Source organism: Macrobrachium rosenbergii, chromosome 59 (assembly GCF_040412425.1).
Source record: "Macrobrachium rosenbergii isolate ZJJX-2024 chromosome 59, ASM4041242v1, whole genome shotgun sequence".
In the NCBI taxonomy this organism is placed as follows: Eukaryota; Metazoa; Arthropoda; class Malacostraca; order Decapoda; family Palaemonidae; genus Macrobrachium; species Macrobrachium rosenbergii.
Window position 1 is genome coordinate 20,062,766 of NC_089799.1, and position 17,207 is coordinate 20,079,972.

Here is a 17,207-nt window from a genome sequence, read left to right on the forward strand (position 1 = left end):
TATATATATATATATATATATATATATATATATATATATATATATATATAAGACATATATATATTGAAGCTCTTCGACATCATCGTTGTCCTCAGGAGTTTTGGCTTTCATTCATCTCTTAAGATAATATTTATAATGTGGTCATGCCATCAATAGGCTTCTTTATAGAACTGTATACGAGTCAAATCACTGTTTGAGGTTCCTGCCAATCAGAACTAAGAAAAAGCCATGAATATCATAAAATTGCATCGAATTATATATTTACTTAATAAGAGACAAGAGTTTATTTACTTCTGTACGTCTGTCTGTCTCAGCTTTCACGTTATAATACCAATGATCATAACTGTAGCTTTTCAGTTTTCTTGCGTCGTTTACCTTTTCTCTCTCTCTCTCTCTCTCTCTCTCTCTCTCTCTCTCTCTCTCTCTCTCTCTCTCTCTCTCTCTCTCTCTCTTTCTGCTTTCTTAGAAATGATTTTTAAATGTTTATTTTCCTCTCTTCTGCAATTCATACAGTCCTCTGCAACTAAAGTACTGAAGACACAAAGTCCAGTGATGTGAACAAGTGACACAGCATATTTTGTTGGCTGAGCAACAACTCAGAAAAAATCACCTCTGCATATATCTTCAGAAAATTTATAATCATTTAGGTCCTTCATATTCTTTGTGATTTTTCCCCATTGGTTTTATTCCCAGCAACACAAACGCTGAACTTCACAGACACAGGCACATCAGTGTCTAGAGATGGTTCAGTTTTAAGATAACACGATTCTTGTGAACGACGTACAGCGCTGTTGTGTATCAGAATTTAACCTTTATTACTTTATTTTGCTAGTTTTTAATATTATAAATAAATAAATAAATAAATTAAATAAATAAATAAATAAATAAATAAGTAAATACGTTCACTATTTTGGCTGTATTTCCATACCACAAAATATTTGTTTGGTACGATGCAAACTGTATTCTTTAATAGAAATTAGAGGTATACCGCAAGTTTTCAAATATTTTGAACCCTAAATGCGCTCTGTATAGTGAACATTTATCTTCCACCTAAGCTTAATCATGAGAGGAGAGAGAGGAGAGCGAGAGAGAGAGATTCTCTCTCTTTCTCTCTCTCTCAGTAATTAATTCCCAACATACCATTCTTTGTCTACCCTGCCCGTAATCTCGCCCAATTTACGCGTCAAACTTCTTTTCCACTGAAATAACTCTTCAATACCGCGGCCTTGCTTCTTCTTTTCACACAAATCTGACCGAGGTCTTTGATTATCGAAGTTTTCCTTATATCTCCTCCCTACGAAATCGTTCTAGTCCCCCTTTATTGTTCTTGCGAGATTTCCCATAGGCGAGGGCCAAGGTAATACGTATGCGTTTGACAACATCCCTCTTGATAGTCATATATCTCCTTGAGATATATAGCAGTGATGTAGAGGAGATTCACGGGGGCAGCAATCCGTTTCTTCCTCCCCGTCCCTCTAAGATATGGTAGCCGAGGGAATCCGGCTTATTGTTACTTTTACCCCGTAAATATGCCATGCTCAGTGGTATACGGAAAAGTGGTACTGAATTTTATTTGCATGTAATTCATTGCAGAGGGATGATTAGTATTTCCGAAATGTTATATTTTCTTACAAAAAGCTATAAATAATAATAATAATAATAATAATAATAATAATAATAATAATAATAATAATAATAATAATAATAATAATATATGTTACTTTTGCCAGTAAATATGCCGGGCTCAGTGGTATACGGAAAAGTGGTACTGAATTTTATTTGCATGTAATTCATTGCAGAGGAATGATTAGTATTTCCGAAATGTTATATTTTCTTACAAAACGCTGTAAATAATAATAATAATAATAATAATAATAATAATAATAATAATAATAATAATAATAAATTTCCGACTAATAGGATCGAACCTTGCAGGTCTTTCAACCGAAAGACAAGACCGCTGCCAACCCAGCCACACAGGTTGGCAGCGGTCTTGTTCTTTCAATTGAAAGACTTGGGTTCGATCCGAGAGAAAAATGCCTGTTCTACACGTCACTGGGTGCTGATTATTTCTTTCAATAATAATAATAATAATAATAATAATAATAATAATAATAATAATAATAATAATAATAATAATAATATTTACTTTTGCCAGTAAATTCCCCATGCCGTGCTCAGTGGTATACGATACGGAAAAAGTGGTACTGAATTTTATTTGCAGGTAATTCACTGAAGAGGAATGATTAATATTTTCGAAATGTTATATATATTGTAACAAAAAGCTGTAATAATAATAATAATAATAATAATAATAATAATAATAATAATAATAATAATAATAATAATAATGTTACTTTGATCCGTAAATTTGCCATGCTCAGTGGTATACGGAAAAAACTGGTTTCATTTACATGTAATTCATAGAAGAGGAATGATTAATATTTCCGGGATGTTCTCATATTTTGTAACAAACGCTGAAACATTAATAATAATAATAATAATAATAATAATAATAATAATAATAATAATAATAATCATATATTTACTTTTGCCAGTTAATATGCCGTGTTCAGTGGTATGCGGAAAAGTGGTATTGAATTTTATTTGCATGTAATTCGTTGAAAAGGAATGATTAATATTTCCGGATGCTCTTATGTTTTGTAACAAAAATCTGAAATAATAATAATAATAATAATAATAATAATAATAATAATAATAATAATAATAATAATAATAATAATAATAATAATAATAATAATAATAATATGTTACTTTCGATCCGTAAATTTGCCATGCTCGGTGGTATACGGAAAAGCGAAACTGAATTTTATTGGCATGTAATTTATTGAGGAGGAATGATTAATATTTCCTGGATGTTCTTATATTTTGTAACAAAAAGCTGTAGAAAAAAAAAAAAAAAAAAATAATAATAATAATAATAATAATAATAATAATAATAATAATAATCCAAGTGGTGTAAATAAAATATATATTAGGAATATATATATATATATATATATATATATATATATATATATATATATATATATATATATATATATATATATATATATATATAAAAATAAAATATATAATATCTCTCTCTCTCTCTCTCTCTCTCTCTCTCTCTCTAATAATATATATATAATATATATATATATATATATATATATATAATATATATATATATATATATATATATACACACACACAAACGAGAGCTTTCGAGAACCTGCTCTATTCTCCTTCTCAATCTCAGAATGAGAAGAAGAACCGAGCCGGTTGTCGAAAGCTCTCGTTTTTAATAATAATAATAATAATAATAATAATAATAATAATAATAATAATAATAATAATAATAATAATAATAAATTTCCGACTCATCAGGATCGAACCCAGGTCTTTCAACCGAAAGACAAGACCGCTCATGCCAACCCAGCCACACAGGTTGGCATCGGTCTTACATTTCAATTGAAAGACTTGAGTTCGATCCGGATAATAAAATGTATTTCTGTTCTACACGTCACTGGGTGCTGATTATTTCTTTCAATAATAATAATAATAATAATAATAATAATAATAATAATAATAATAATAATAATAATAATAATAATAATAATAATATGTTACTTTTGCCAGTAAATATGCCGTGCTCAGTGGTATACGATACGGAAAAGTGGTACTGAATTTTATTTGCAGGTAATTCACTGAAGAGGAATGATTAATATTTTCGAAATGTTATATATTGTAACAAAAAGCTGTAATAATAAATAATAATAATAATAATAATAATAATAATAATAATAATAATAATAATGTTACTTTGATCCGTAAATTTGCCATGCTCAGTGGTATACGGAAAAGTGGTACTGGATTTCATTTACATGTAATTCATAGAAGAGGAATGATTAATATTTCCGGGATGTTCTCATATTTTGTAACAAACGCTGAAACATTAATAATAATAATAATAATAATAATAATAATAATAATAATAATAATAATAATAATAATAATAATAATAATAATAATATGTTACTTTTGCCAGTTAATATGCCGTGTTCAGTGGTATGCGGAAAAGTGGTATTGAATTTTATTTGCATGTAATTCGTTGAAAAGGAATGATTAATATTTCCGGGATGCTCTTATGTTTTGTAACAAAAATCTGAAATAATAATAATAATAATAATAATAATAATAATAATAATAATAATAATAATAATAATAATAATAATAATAATCCAGAGTGGTGTAAATGAAAATATATATTAGGAATATATATATATATATATATATATATATATATATATATATATATATATATATATATATATATATATATATATATATATATAAAATATACATATATAATATCTCTCTCTCTCTCTCTCTCTCTCTCTCTCTCTCTCTCTCTCTCTCTCTCTCTATATATATATATATATATATATATATATATATATATATATATATATATATATATATATATATATATATATATATATATATATATATATATATATATATATATATATATATATATATATATATATAAATAATTACACACAAACGAGGCTTTCGAGAACCTGCTCTATTCTCCTTCTCAATCTCAGAATGAGAAGAAGAACCGAGCCGGTTGTCGAAAGCTCTCGTTTAAATAATAATAATAATAATAATAATAATAATAATAATAATAATAATAATAATAATAATAATAAATTTCCGACTCGCATCAGGATCGAACCCAGGTCTTTCAACCGAAAGACAAGACCGCTGCCAACCCAGCCACACAGGTTGGCAGCGGTCTTGTCTTTCAATTGAAAGACTTGGGTTCGATCCGGATGTGAGTCAGAAATGTATTTCTGTTCTACACGTCACTGGGTGCTGATTATTTCTTTCAATAATAATAATAATAATAATAATAATAATAATAATAATAATAATAATAATAATAATAATAATAATAATATGTAGAAGGTCCTCTAGCAAGTAAGTAGTGTTAAGGGTTCAGGCTGCATGAGCATGTTTTTCATCCTTGTTTACTTCGTTCAGACACAGAAGACTGAGAGATTGTTAAGCACTAGGTAGACTGAACAGAGTTTATAAATGTACGCTTAAAACAACCAATACTTTTCTTCTTTTTTGTAATAAACAAAAAAAAGGGTTGATAAATATTTATAAATTGTTGTCTCGCCGGCAATATACTGAGTTGAGAAATATCTTATTCACATTTCGTAAACAAATAATAAAAAGAAATAATGAAATTAACTTTTCCTGCGAAAACAATGAGAAATTTAATAAATTTCAACTGCCAAACACCAGCGTGATTTTTATTATGATATTCTGCTAGTCAAGAAATAGAAAAAGTTTTATAAATGAAAAGCATTTGAAATTAACAATCATAAAACATTTCTGTCGTTTATGCAAATAAAAGGTGAAAATACTGCAATTGAATTATTATCGTCCCAAACGCTGTAAGGAATTTATTGCCCTCTATAAACAATACTTGCCTAGTTCATATTGCTCGGTTGTATATACAATAAACATTACATTGCTATAAACAATGTTTCTGTTTCTTTAACTAAGGAAACATGAACTTAATAATGGCAACCGAAGGTGTAACATGCAATACGGTGGATACCAAAAAAGATGATGATTTTGTACCCGATTAATGTAAAAAAAAAGAAAAAGAAAAAAGAAAAAGCAATAGTCCATGAAATACGTATTGAGACCTCCACATTTATAATTCTGCTGAATAAAAAGAAATGAAAAACTTCCTTTAGTCTTGCGTTCTTCCAATATTTTTTTTTTTTTTTTTCATTCTAGAAACAATAATTTTCCGTTTACATTAACCAGAATCATTTCAGATTACTTACAAAGTGCGCTTACTACTTATGATTTACGTTGTTCTGAGTACAATTCGAATCATAGCACTTGGATGTTAATCGGTACAAAACACAGTCACTTGCGACGTCGTTCCAGTTTTCTGTAAAAGAAAACAATTTTGCCGCCTTTGTCTGTCCGTCCGCGTTTTTTTCTGTCCGCCCTCAAATCTTAAAAACTACTAAGACCAGAGGGCTGCAAATTGGTATGCTGATCAACCACCCTCCAATCATCTAATATACCAAATTGCAGCCCTCTAGTCTCAGTACTTTTTATTTTATTTAAGGTTAAAGTTAGTCACAATCGTGCTTTTGGCAACGATATATGATAGGCCACCACCGGCCCCTGGTTAAAGTTTCATGGGCCGCGGCTCCTACAGCATTATACCGAGACTACCGAAAGATAGATCTAGTTTCGGTGGCCTTGACTATACGCTGTAGCGACTGTACATTAAACTCAATTGGGCCCAAGAAACTTCGGCGCATTTTTTACTTGTTTCATATTATACTCATATTCCTTTGTTTTTCTTTTATTTCCTTAGTGTTTGTATGACATTATCTAGAATACCTAATGTTACCGCAGAGAAATACATTTCATATCGCTGAGTTAAAATATCCTCTATCGATTGTTAAACAAGTAATAATAAGAGTGATTCTAACTCAAGTTGAATGACCGATAAGGAATCTAAATCGTTTTACTCTCAATTCGAAGCTTGCTGATGACCGATAAGGTTTCCCTGGTAAAAACAAACTCAGTTTATCGTGTCTTTTTTTTTTTTTTTGTCTGAACTTACATTTTCACTGATTTTAAGCAACTAATATATCAGTTTATTCGGTTCATAACTTCGAAAGGACAGCTAGTGTTTTGCCTTATTCTGTATAGTATTTCATAAATTTATCTATGGTAAATTATATATATATATATATATATATATATATATATATATATATATATATATATATATATGTATAATACATATATATATATATATATATATATATATATATATATATATATATATATATATATATATATATATATATATATATATATATATATATATATATATGTTTGTGTGTGTGTGTGTGTGTGAAAGCAATAGGCACTCTGACACTTCCGTTTAAAATTTTCCCGTGGCTTCAGTTGCAAATCGAATAACGTACGTATTTATGATTTTAGGATACATATATATACATACCTACATACATACATATATACATACCAACATATATACATATATATATATATATATATATATATATATATATGTGTGTGTGTGTGTGTGTGTGTGTGTGTGTGTGTGTGTGTGTGTGTGTACATACGTTGCATTGCCACCCTTTTTCCACTTTCTTTCTACGAATTTTATTGATAAAAGGATATCATAATAAAACGTTGTGTTCCTACTATCTGTTAGTCGCCGAGAAAGAAGAGTACTCACGTATGCATTACATTAGCCTTTAATTTGACACTTTAATCATATTTTCAATGTTTTAAATTTTTCTTCGTATTTTAGTCATTTTTAGGTTCTACACTTTTAATATTACTGTTTAAACTGCAATATTTAAAATTTTATATGTTACAGTTTTTACTTCTCATTCATTTCATGTTTTATTATAAACGCCAACCTTTTTATTATTATCTTTTTATATGTTATAGTTTTTACTTTTCATTCATTTCATGTTTTATTATAAACGCCAACTTAATATTATTATTATTATTATTATTATTATTATTATTATTATTATTATTATTATTATTATTATTATTATTATTATTATTATTATTATTTAAAGTGTCCAGAAATCCATACTTAAAAGGTTCATCTTCGTGTGTGGAAAAGCTGATTAACGATATAAGCCACTTGAAAAAATTCTGTCCTTAACGCCAAACTAAATTCCTTTTTCTTTCTAATCGAGGTTAAATGTCAGGAACCAGGAAGCCTGTCAATCCCGAAACGACATTATTGAAAAGCAATTTAATTGTCTACAAAACAAAACAAATCAGGACTATTCTGTCACTCAAAACTCCTATAATTAGGTCTTCCATGAAAGCTTTTAATGGTCTATACCAGGAACATTTTTCTAATCTCATTTGAATACGACGGCTATTTTAGTTCAAAACCGATTAATTTTGAAGAAAATGTTCCTTACGAGTAAATGGAGAGTTATTATCTTTATCGAGTTTGATACTTTTGGATTATTTTTGAAAATATTTCTACTGTTTTACAAGAGAAAAAGTAATACATTTTTAAAAAGTAAATGGACCGTAATTATCTTTATGGAGTTTGATACTTGTTGTCATCGTTTTTTTTTTCAAAAATCCATTTAGATTTTTGCCAGTTAAAAAGTAATTTATTAAATCTATTAGAAATAAACTGAAAATAATGCGGTAAATAACCGAAAAAGTGAATCATACTTTTTATCGGAATCTAACATAAAAACTCTAAGGTGATGGACAAGGGTCAAAAATGGTCTTGTCTCCCACTCAATAGGTTTTAAGTTAGATCCCGATTACAAGTAGAAATTAACTTCTTTAATTATTTCGTAGATTATTGTGTGTTTGTTTCTAATAAATTCTAAATTGTGTTACTTTTTTCACTAATAAAAAAAGTCAATGGGTTTTAAAGAAATAAAGGCAAAAACTATCAAACATCCTTCAGATAATAACTGTCCATTTGTTCATAAGAAACACCGAATCCAACGAAATTAATTAATTCGTAATTAAAATCGACAGGCGTATTCAAATGTAATCAGAAATGTTACTAACTTATTGATTTGTTTCACTGGATTTCTGGTGCATGTTATTTACTTAAAACAGAAAGAAGGGGTTTAGCAAAATATAAAATGCATGAAAGGATTACATTACAACTAAGATTTCGCATATTATTGTGTGATTGCTTTATGTAAATTTTAAAATTACATTTTTTCCAAAGATAAAAAAGTTAAAACATTTTATAGAAATATTCGGAAAAACTATCACACTTCCTTAGGATAACAGCTGTCCAGTTACTCATAAGAAACACCGAATTCCAATTAAATGAGTTAATTAGGAACTAAAATGGACCGGCGTATTCAAAAACAATTAGAAGCGTTACTGGACCAGACCTCTAAAAGTTTTCATGAAAGAATTAATGATGAACGTTTCAAGCGACAGAATAGCTCTAATTTGTTTTGTTAACGTAAAAATTTAAAAATTCTTTTCAAATATACCATTTCGGGATTGACTGACGTTCTGGTGCTTGTTATTTTACCTAAATTAGAAAGAAGGAGTTTAGCAAGATGTAAAGCGTATGAAAGGACTTCATTACCACAGGCTCTCATTTCATGGATAAACGAAAAATCTTGCACAATGATTTGATTTTGCGCTTACGATTATCTTTTTGTCTCTTGGATAGAGAATCCAATGGTCCAATCAGCGTACGTTGGAATATATGGACAAACTTCTCTCTGTCTGCCTGTATAGCTATCTCAATATTACAGAAAACACTATGATTTTGTGGAAACAGCAACTTAACCACTTGACCACTTGGCCTTCTTCCAAGTGGTCAAGTGGTTAATGTTACCTCCTCCCAATATAACGGGTGCGGGTTAGAATCCTGCCACGGGCGTCAGAATTTCTACAATTGGTTCTTCATTTGAATCCTAGTGACAATAGTATCCAATAGTGACAATAGTATCCAATAGTGACAATAGTATCCAGTAGTGACAATAGTATCCAACAGTAACAATAGTATCCAAAACGTGTGAAGAAATCGAGAAGTTAGGCCAGCATTTTGGTTATTACAAATACGTATATATCAAGTTAAAGTCGGTAAAAATGTAATCAGCTAATTCGTTATATCTATCTATCTATCTATCTATCTATCTATCTCTATCAATATGTATCAAATGGCACACACACACATATATACATATATATATATATATATATATATATATATATATATATATATATATATATATATATGTGTGTGTGTGTGTGTGTGTGTGTGTGTGTGTGTGTGTGTGTGTGTGTGTGTGTGTGTGTGTGTGATTATATATATATATATATATATATATATATATATATATATATATATATATATATATATATATATATATATATATATATATATATAAGAACTTGAATTTCAATGTGATACACCAGTCCGAAACTTGAGAGCCCAGCAGAGGTTATACAATTTACAAACATACCTTATGCATTTACTAGGCGGCAAATACAACCAATATAGCCACTGGAATAAAAGCATAAACATCAACCTTCACTGTATATATGAGTATATACACACAGGACCAGACACACAAACAGACACGCAAACATATATATAAATCCAGACACCCAAACATACAAACAGACCCAGACGCACAAACACACGCATAGACCCAGACACACAAACACAGCCAGTAGCCGAAGAATTTGATCCCCTTCGAATTCCGCTCTATTGTTCTACGGAGTTTCAAGTTCAATAATGACTCACCTCTCGTATGTTCAATGGATTTCTGCACTAATGGCGTCTGGCTTTGCTTTGATGTTCGCCCATCCAATTATGGCCGGACTTATGACTTCCACCAACATGGAATCGGATAATTAGTCTCAGAAACTCCACTTCTCGCAAAGGGTGCATTAACTTGACTGTGCTTTCTGTTAACAAAGAAAAAAAAATTAGTGGGTGTGTTAAGTATTTGATAAAAATTTCACAGTCTAATAAAGAATGAAATAATAGTGGCTACATTCAGTTACTGGTTCTTATCAGTTTGACCTAAAGTCTCTAAGGATTTTTGAACACGACAACGAGTTATAATTATAGACTCGGATAAAAACATAAAGCGAAATAAAAAAAAACAGAACATTAAAAAAAATTAGTGGGTGTATTAAGTATATAACAAGAAATTCAGTATAATATAGAATCGAATAATATTGGCTACATTCAGACATTGGTTCTTACCAGTTTGACTTTAACTCTCCAAGGATTTCTGAAGAAGTCAACAAGTTATAATTGTAGACTCGGATAAAAGCAGAAAGTGAAATAAAAAAAAAAAACAGAACATTACCATTTAAAGATATTCAGAACATAAATATGAGAAAATAGACGCCAGTGTGCTGTCGACATTTGTGCCTGGTAAATCGGATCATAGCCATTCCGGTGCTTTGATAACTATCATCCGAAGTAAATCGGTTTTCGTTTGCCTGCCCCCGCCCTCAACACATTAATCATGAGAGTGACTTATACAGATTAAAGGAGCAGCAACATTTCGCCAATATTCTCCCTTTACATAATTCCGTTGAAGTTCTGTAATGAGGCCGTAGAAGTTCAAGAATAGTTTAAGTGTATAGTAACTGAAGATTACTATTGATAATAATGGAGTGGTAAGACCAAAGGAGGCGGAAAATAGGCTTGGAATGTATTAGCACTGTTAGGCTAGGACAAGAAAGAGGCTCTGGTCACAGAGGTGGTACTTCTAACCTTATGATTCCTCTGTTCATAGAGGTGGTACTGCTAACCTTATGATTCCTCTGGTCATAGAGGTGGTACTACTAACCTTATGATTCCTCTGGTCATAGAGGTGGTACTGCTAACCTTATGATTTTATGTGGATTTCCCTTGTCCACAAACCAACAGTTATTCCACATCTGTCGTGGCTTAGCACTGGGAGGTTTTGCCTCTTTTCAAAGGAGGGGAAGTTGAAGTAGGTAAAGAGACAGGGAGTGCATTTCTTTCTTATTTTCAATGTGTCGCAAACGTTGCACGTCCCAGGATGGCTTTGGACTCATCCTGACTGTCTGGAACTAACAGGAGAACGCTGTGTTGAAGTTTATATTATTTCCATTTGGTAATGCCTTCAAGCACAGAGATATGTGGTGCCTTTCAACACAATTCCGGCAGCTAGATGAGAGATGGTCTTTTTTGAGGCATAAATACCAAAGGATTCGATTCGTTAATTCTTAACCTTCTAGACTTTTAAGCACCGCAATAGATAGTGCCTTTCAACACAATTCCGGCAGCTGGATGAGAGATGGCCTTTTCTGATGCATGATAAGCAAAGATTCTTAACCTTCTGGCCTTCAATGTGGCTGAAGTAGCGCACATTTCAACCCTATGCTCTCTTTGACAATAACATCATCTAGGGGGACCTTTTTAGGACAAGATTCTGAAAAAAAAAAAATTGTACCTATGTTCATATTCTCTTTCTTCTAACTTCCTTTCCACCCACTCCTAACAATTTATTCATAGTGCACCTGCGAGGATGTCCTCCCGTTACAGATTTCAAACCTTTTTAGTCTGTTTCCATTTCAGTGCTGAATGACCTGATGGGTCCCAGCGTATGACCTTTGACCCAAATCCTAAATTCTATTCTACTCTGAAAATATAATTGGGACCACTTTGCGGAAGTGCTTGGAGGTCTATGATGAGCTCGAGAACGATTTGGCTGTATGGGAGCCATTGGTCTTTGAGTTGTTGAAATGGTTAAGGCAGAGGGTAGTTGTTGTATCATTTAATCTCCCCATTTTCAGTGTAAGAGTTCCAGCGATTGTGGCCTTCATGAGGTGCCAACCCAAAAGAGTACGGATCCGGTAGAGGAGTGTGCCAGTGCACCTCATGCTGGTGCACTGTAAAAAGCCGTACTTGTTGCTTTGCAGCGCGCCTTCGGGCCCCTAGCTGCAACCCCTTTCGTTGGCTTTACTGCTGCACCTCATTTCATATTCTCCTCTTCCATCTCACTCCAACCTCCTGACAATTGATTCATTGTGCAGCTGCGAGTTTCATCTCCGTTACGCGCCTTCAAACTTTACTGTCAATTCCCGTTTCAGCGCTGAATGACTTGTGGTCCCAGCAAGTTTGGCCTTTGTACTAAATTACATCTAATTCAATTCAATTCAAGAGAGGAGGAGTGGAAGAGCTGTAAGAGTGGATTCCTTTAGTGGCTCTCCTTTCTCAGACTTGTCACAAGTGTTGAATTGCTAGCCAGGATGCCTCTCTCTCTCTCTCTCTCTCTCTCTCTCTCTCTCTCTCTCTCTCTCTCTCTCTCTCTCTCTCTCTCTCTCTCTCTCTCTCTCTCTCTCTCCAATCTCTCTCTCCGTAATCAACACTTTATGAAATATTTTTTACTTTGTATACAAAGCTGCAAATTTGTAAACGCTACTTTTACCGTAATTTAAATCAAGGTTTATCCGATTAGCTGAACATAATTCTTACCTGCCTGCAATGGAAGATTATGTAGTTTGAGGTTAGGTCGATAAATAATCTTTATCAATTGTTAACTTTCCTAATACGTGGAAGTCGTGTTATATAACATTAATTATAATAAATATTAATGAATATTTAATTATTTCTGAATAGGAATATTACATCATACCCTTCTTGATGAGTGCACACAACTGAGCTCTCAAAACAAGGAGAAATTTCACTACGCGTTCGTTTGTCATAAGCGCTGAGTCTGCTCACTTTTATTCTTCTATTATCTTTCTTGTGTTGTCCACGCTGATAAAACTGAAAATCAAACGAAGTTGATGATAACAATTCCTTTGACTCTGATGTCACGTAATCATGGCTTAAAAGTATGCAGAATTGTTGGTTTATCAAACTATGCCGTTGCTAATGAAAATGTCATCTTTTTTATCAAATATCATATATAAACAGAGTTACTTATTCGCGATTATCTGAACGCTATTAATTGTCTCACTAATGATAAGACTTCATAAAAGTTCACTTGTGATTATTATAATGACCATGACGCCATCAGTACAATGCTAACATTATTACAGAAATTAGGTAAGCGGTTGAAGAGATCATTCAAGCTTTATTTTCGAATTGTATGATCAAGGTTTGTGTGTAATTATTATTTGAAAGTGTTAGCCAGTGAGCACATGAACAGAATTTAACTGAAACCCGTTTTATATAGCTTGTCTGAGGAGGATGCGTTTATGACACTAACGAATGTGTATATTGTATTTGTTTTTAACGTGAAGTTTTATAAACGACCTTTGAGCCTTTATTCTAAACTTGACGTTGACACTGAAATACCAATAAGCAAGTACAATATGCGCCGAAGTTTCTTCAGCGCAGTCGAGTTTTCTGTACAGCATAAATCAAGGCCACAGAAAATAGATCTGTCTTCCGGTGGCCTCGGTATAATGCTGCATGACCCGCGGCCCATGAATCTTTAACCACGGCCCGGTGGTGGCCTGTCCTATATCGTTCCCAGATGCACGATTATGGCTAACTTTAACCTTAAATAAAATAAAAACTACTGAGGCTAGAGGGCTACAATTTGGTATGTTTGATGATTGGAGGGTGGATGATCAATATAAGCTCTCCAGCCTCAGTAGTTTTTAAGATCTGAGGGTGGACCGATGGACAAAGCCGGCACAATAGTTTCTTTTACAGAAAACTAAAAACGAATACTTTAGTTCTATGAGGCATTTTAGTAGGGTCAGCTTGGTTTTCACAGTGGCTTGTCTAAATCTATGTTCGGTATTGTCTCACGTCTTCAGTACTTCTCCTATTGTTCCTCTGCTGTTTACTTACGCATAATTCACTAAATGAACGGAATACATCTAACTTAACTTTTACATAAATAAATCATGGTTACTCAAATAAAACTATAACATGAAAATAGCAAATGATTACAGGCAACGCTACCCAATGTTTCATGATATATATCCGTAAGGCTAAACATAATGGCTATAACTTACTTCAGGTAATGCAATTATATTGTATTTCCAAACTGAATCGCTTGTCTAAACAAACTGTCTCTAGTTATATATATCCGTTTTACACGGAAACATCGCATTCACCACAACTACCATTCATTAAAACTGCGACTCCAGGAAGCATACCCTAACAATCATCATAAAATCATTTCTGTCACCTTTTAGAATTTTATTCCCTTTGCGTTATAAGGCGGGGGGGGGGGGAGTACCTCTCCAATGTAACAGAATCACGATCTATAGTTATAAATATCCCTTGCATTGTGTCTGATAAGAAATAGCATTAATATATGTACGCCTGTGTGTGTGTGTGTGTGTGTGTGTGTGTGTGTGAGAGAGAGAGAGAGAGAGAGAGAGAGAGAGAGAGAGAGAGGTATTTACTTCATAAGATCAATCAGGTTTCTTATGATGTACCTAACACGCAAGCAATTTTTAATGTTGTTTTTAGTATCCTTTTGCTAGTTCAGAGTTTCCCTTTTATAAGATGATACAAGGATTTAATATACAGGTAGGTTTTCACAAATGCACGGATAATCGTCCCCTAAACTGTACAAGAACGTACTGCAGTTATACGGACCCTATAAATAAAAAGCACACATTACCCTCAATCCATAATGTCTGTAATTCATGACTATAAATCAACTAACAATATGTGAAACAAATTATTCTCTCTCTCTCTCTCTCTCTCTCTCTCTCTCTCTCTCTCTCTCTCTCTCTCACTGAGATACCACATGATTATGTCCGTAAATAACTGGGGAAATATATTATGATGGCAAATACTTAGGAATTATAGGGCAATCCCTCTTGCCTAATCCTATTAATTATTATTAATTACTTTTTCTGCAAATGTGATATAGTTATTTTATGATTTCAATAAATGGACAACTTTTCTTTATCTTAAAGGAAATGAACCACTTATAAGTACGCAAGGCACAATTACATCAACGGATTGTTGATAACTACACAATTGTAATTTTTACAGTGATTAATATTTACGACATTGGGCAAATAAAGGATCTGGCTACAAGAATTTCATTGTTTATAGGTATCAATGACAGACAGCTTCAATATAAATACTCTATATAGTAGAACAGGAAAAATGTTACTGCACAATATCCTTCATACGATTATCATGCAGCAAAATATTAGAAAAAAAAGATATCTGGACTGAAGATAATATATATTACCCCAAAAAGAATAAAATCATGAAAGAAACTGCATTGTATATAAATCCCTATTTGACGGATAATGATAATTAGGTGAGGCTATGGATGTAATGCCTTACGGTCATGCAACAACGTTAATTAATAAAAATTTGAATGTGTTTATTCACCAGGGTGAATTGATAGCATCCGTCAAAGATAATATGAGCTTAGAGTGTAAATCTTGAATAGAATTCTCCCAAAGATCAGGGAAACGAGTCCAGACTTTTAGAATTTTGCCGCCAAACATTAGACCTCGTAGATACTATCCATTTCAGGGACCGCGAGTCATCGTTTTTCTCAAATATCTTTCAAACCAAGTAGCAAATGTCGGTTTTCATTTGCATTTTAAAGTTGACGCTACACGTGATCGTTTCAGTGATGACGCTAGGACGAAAACTTAGGTAACCTAATACCATAGGTAACTTCATTTCTGCTAATAGTTGAGGCTAATTAGTGAAACTGGTTGTCAGAGTTAATCAAGGCATCCATTTCAGAGACGGCGAGTCTGTCGTTTTTTCTCAAATATCTTTCAAACTAATTATTTGATCCGAAAAGTGGTACTTTGACATAGTGTAAAAGACACCTCCGCTAATTTTGCAATATACTGCATGTCAAATGGTGTTAGTTAAGGCGTTTATTCTTGACTTTTAAAGGCAAAGTCGCATGAGTCAGCAGGACTATTCAACGCAATCGGACGTCCGCTATCCCCCATAAACAGGAAAGGGGAGGGGGCGGAGATGGGGAGGGGAATGCAGAGGGAGGGACGGAATCGGGATAAAGGACGTTCGGATGCATAGTTTGGCAATGCTTGGCAACACCACGTAAGTCAAGTATAAACGCCTTAACTAAAACCATTTGACAATGCACTATATTACCAAAAATTAGCGGGAGGTGTCTTTTACACTGTGTCAAAGTACCATTCGGTCAAATAATTAGTTTGAAAGATATTTGAGAAAAACGATGACTGGCCGTACCCTGAAATGGATACTAATTGATTTGTAACCACAAACTAGCTTCACTAATTAGCCTAAACTGGTGGCAGAAATGAAGTTCCCTATGGTATTAAGTTATCTAAGTTTTCGTTCTGGCGTCATCACTGAAACGAAAACGTGTAGCTTCAACTTTAAAATGCAAATGAAAACCGATATTTGCTACTTCGTTTACATACTTTAGGGGAAAGATACTATACGATGTCGGGGAAAAAAATAATGGGTGACACCCCCTAAGTTACACTTAACGAAACTGAATCAAATGTAAAATATATCCATTTTTCATATCGATTATTCTTTATTGTTTTTAACCGAATATCTTACGCTTACAGTTTTAAAAGGTATTTTGTATGAGATGCTGTAGCAATTACTTATGTTTTATTCAAGCACATAGCTGAACAAAATCTTTATTCCCCTGATA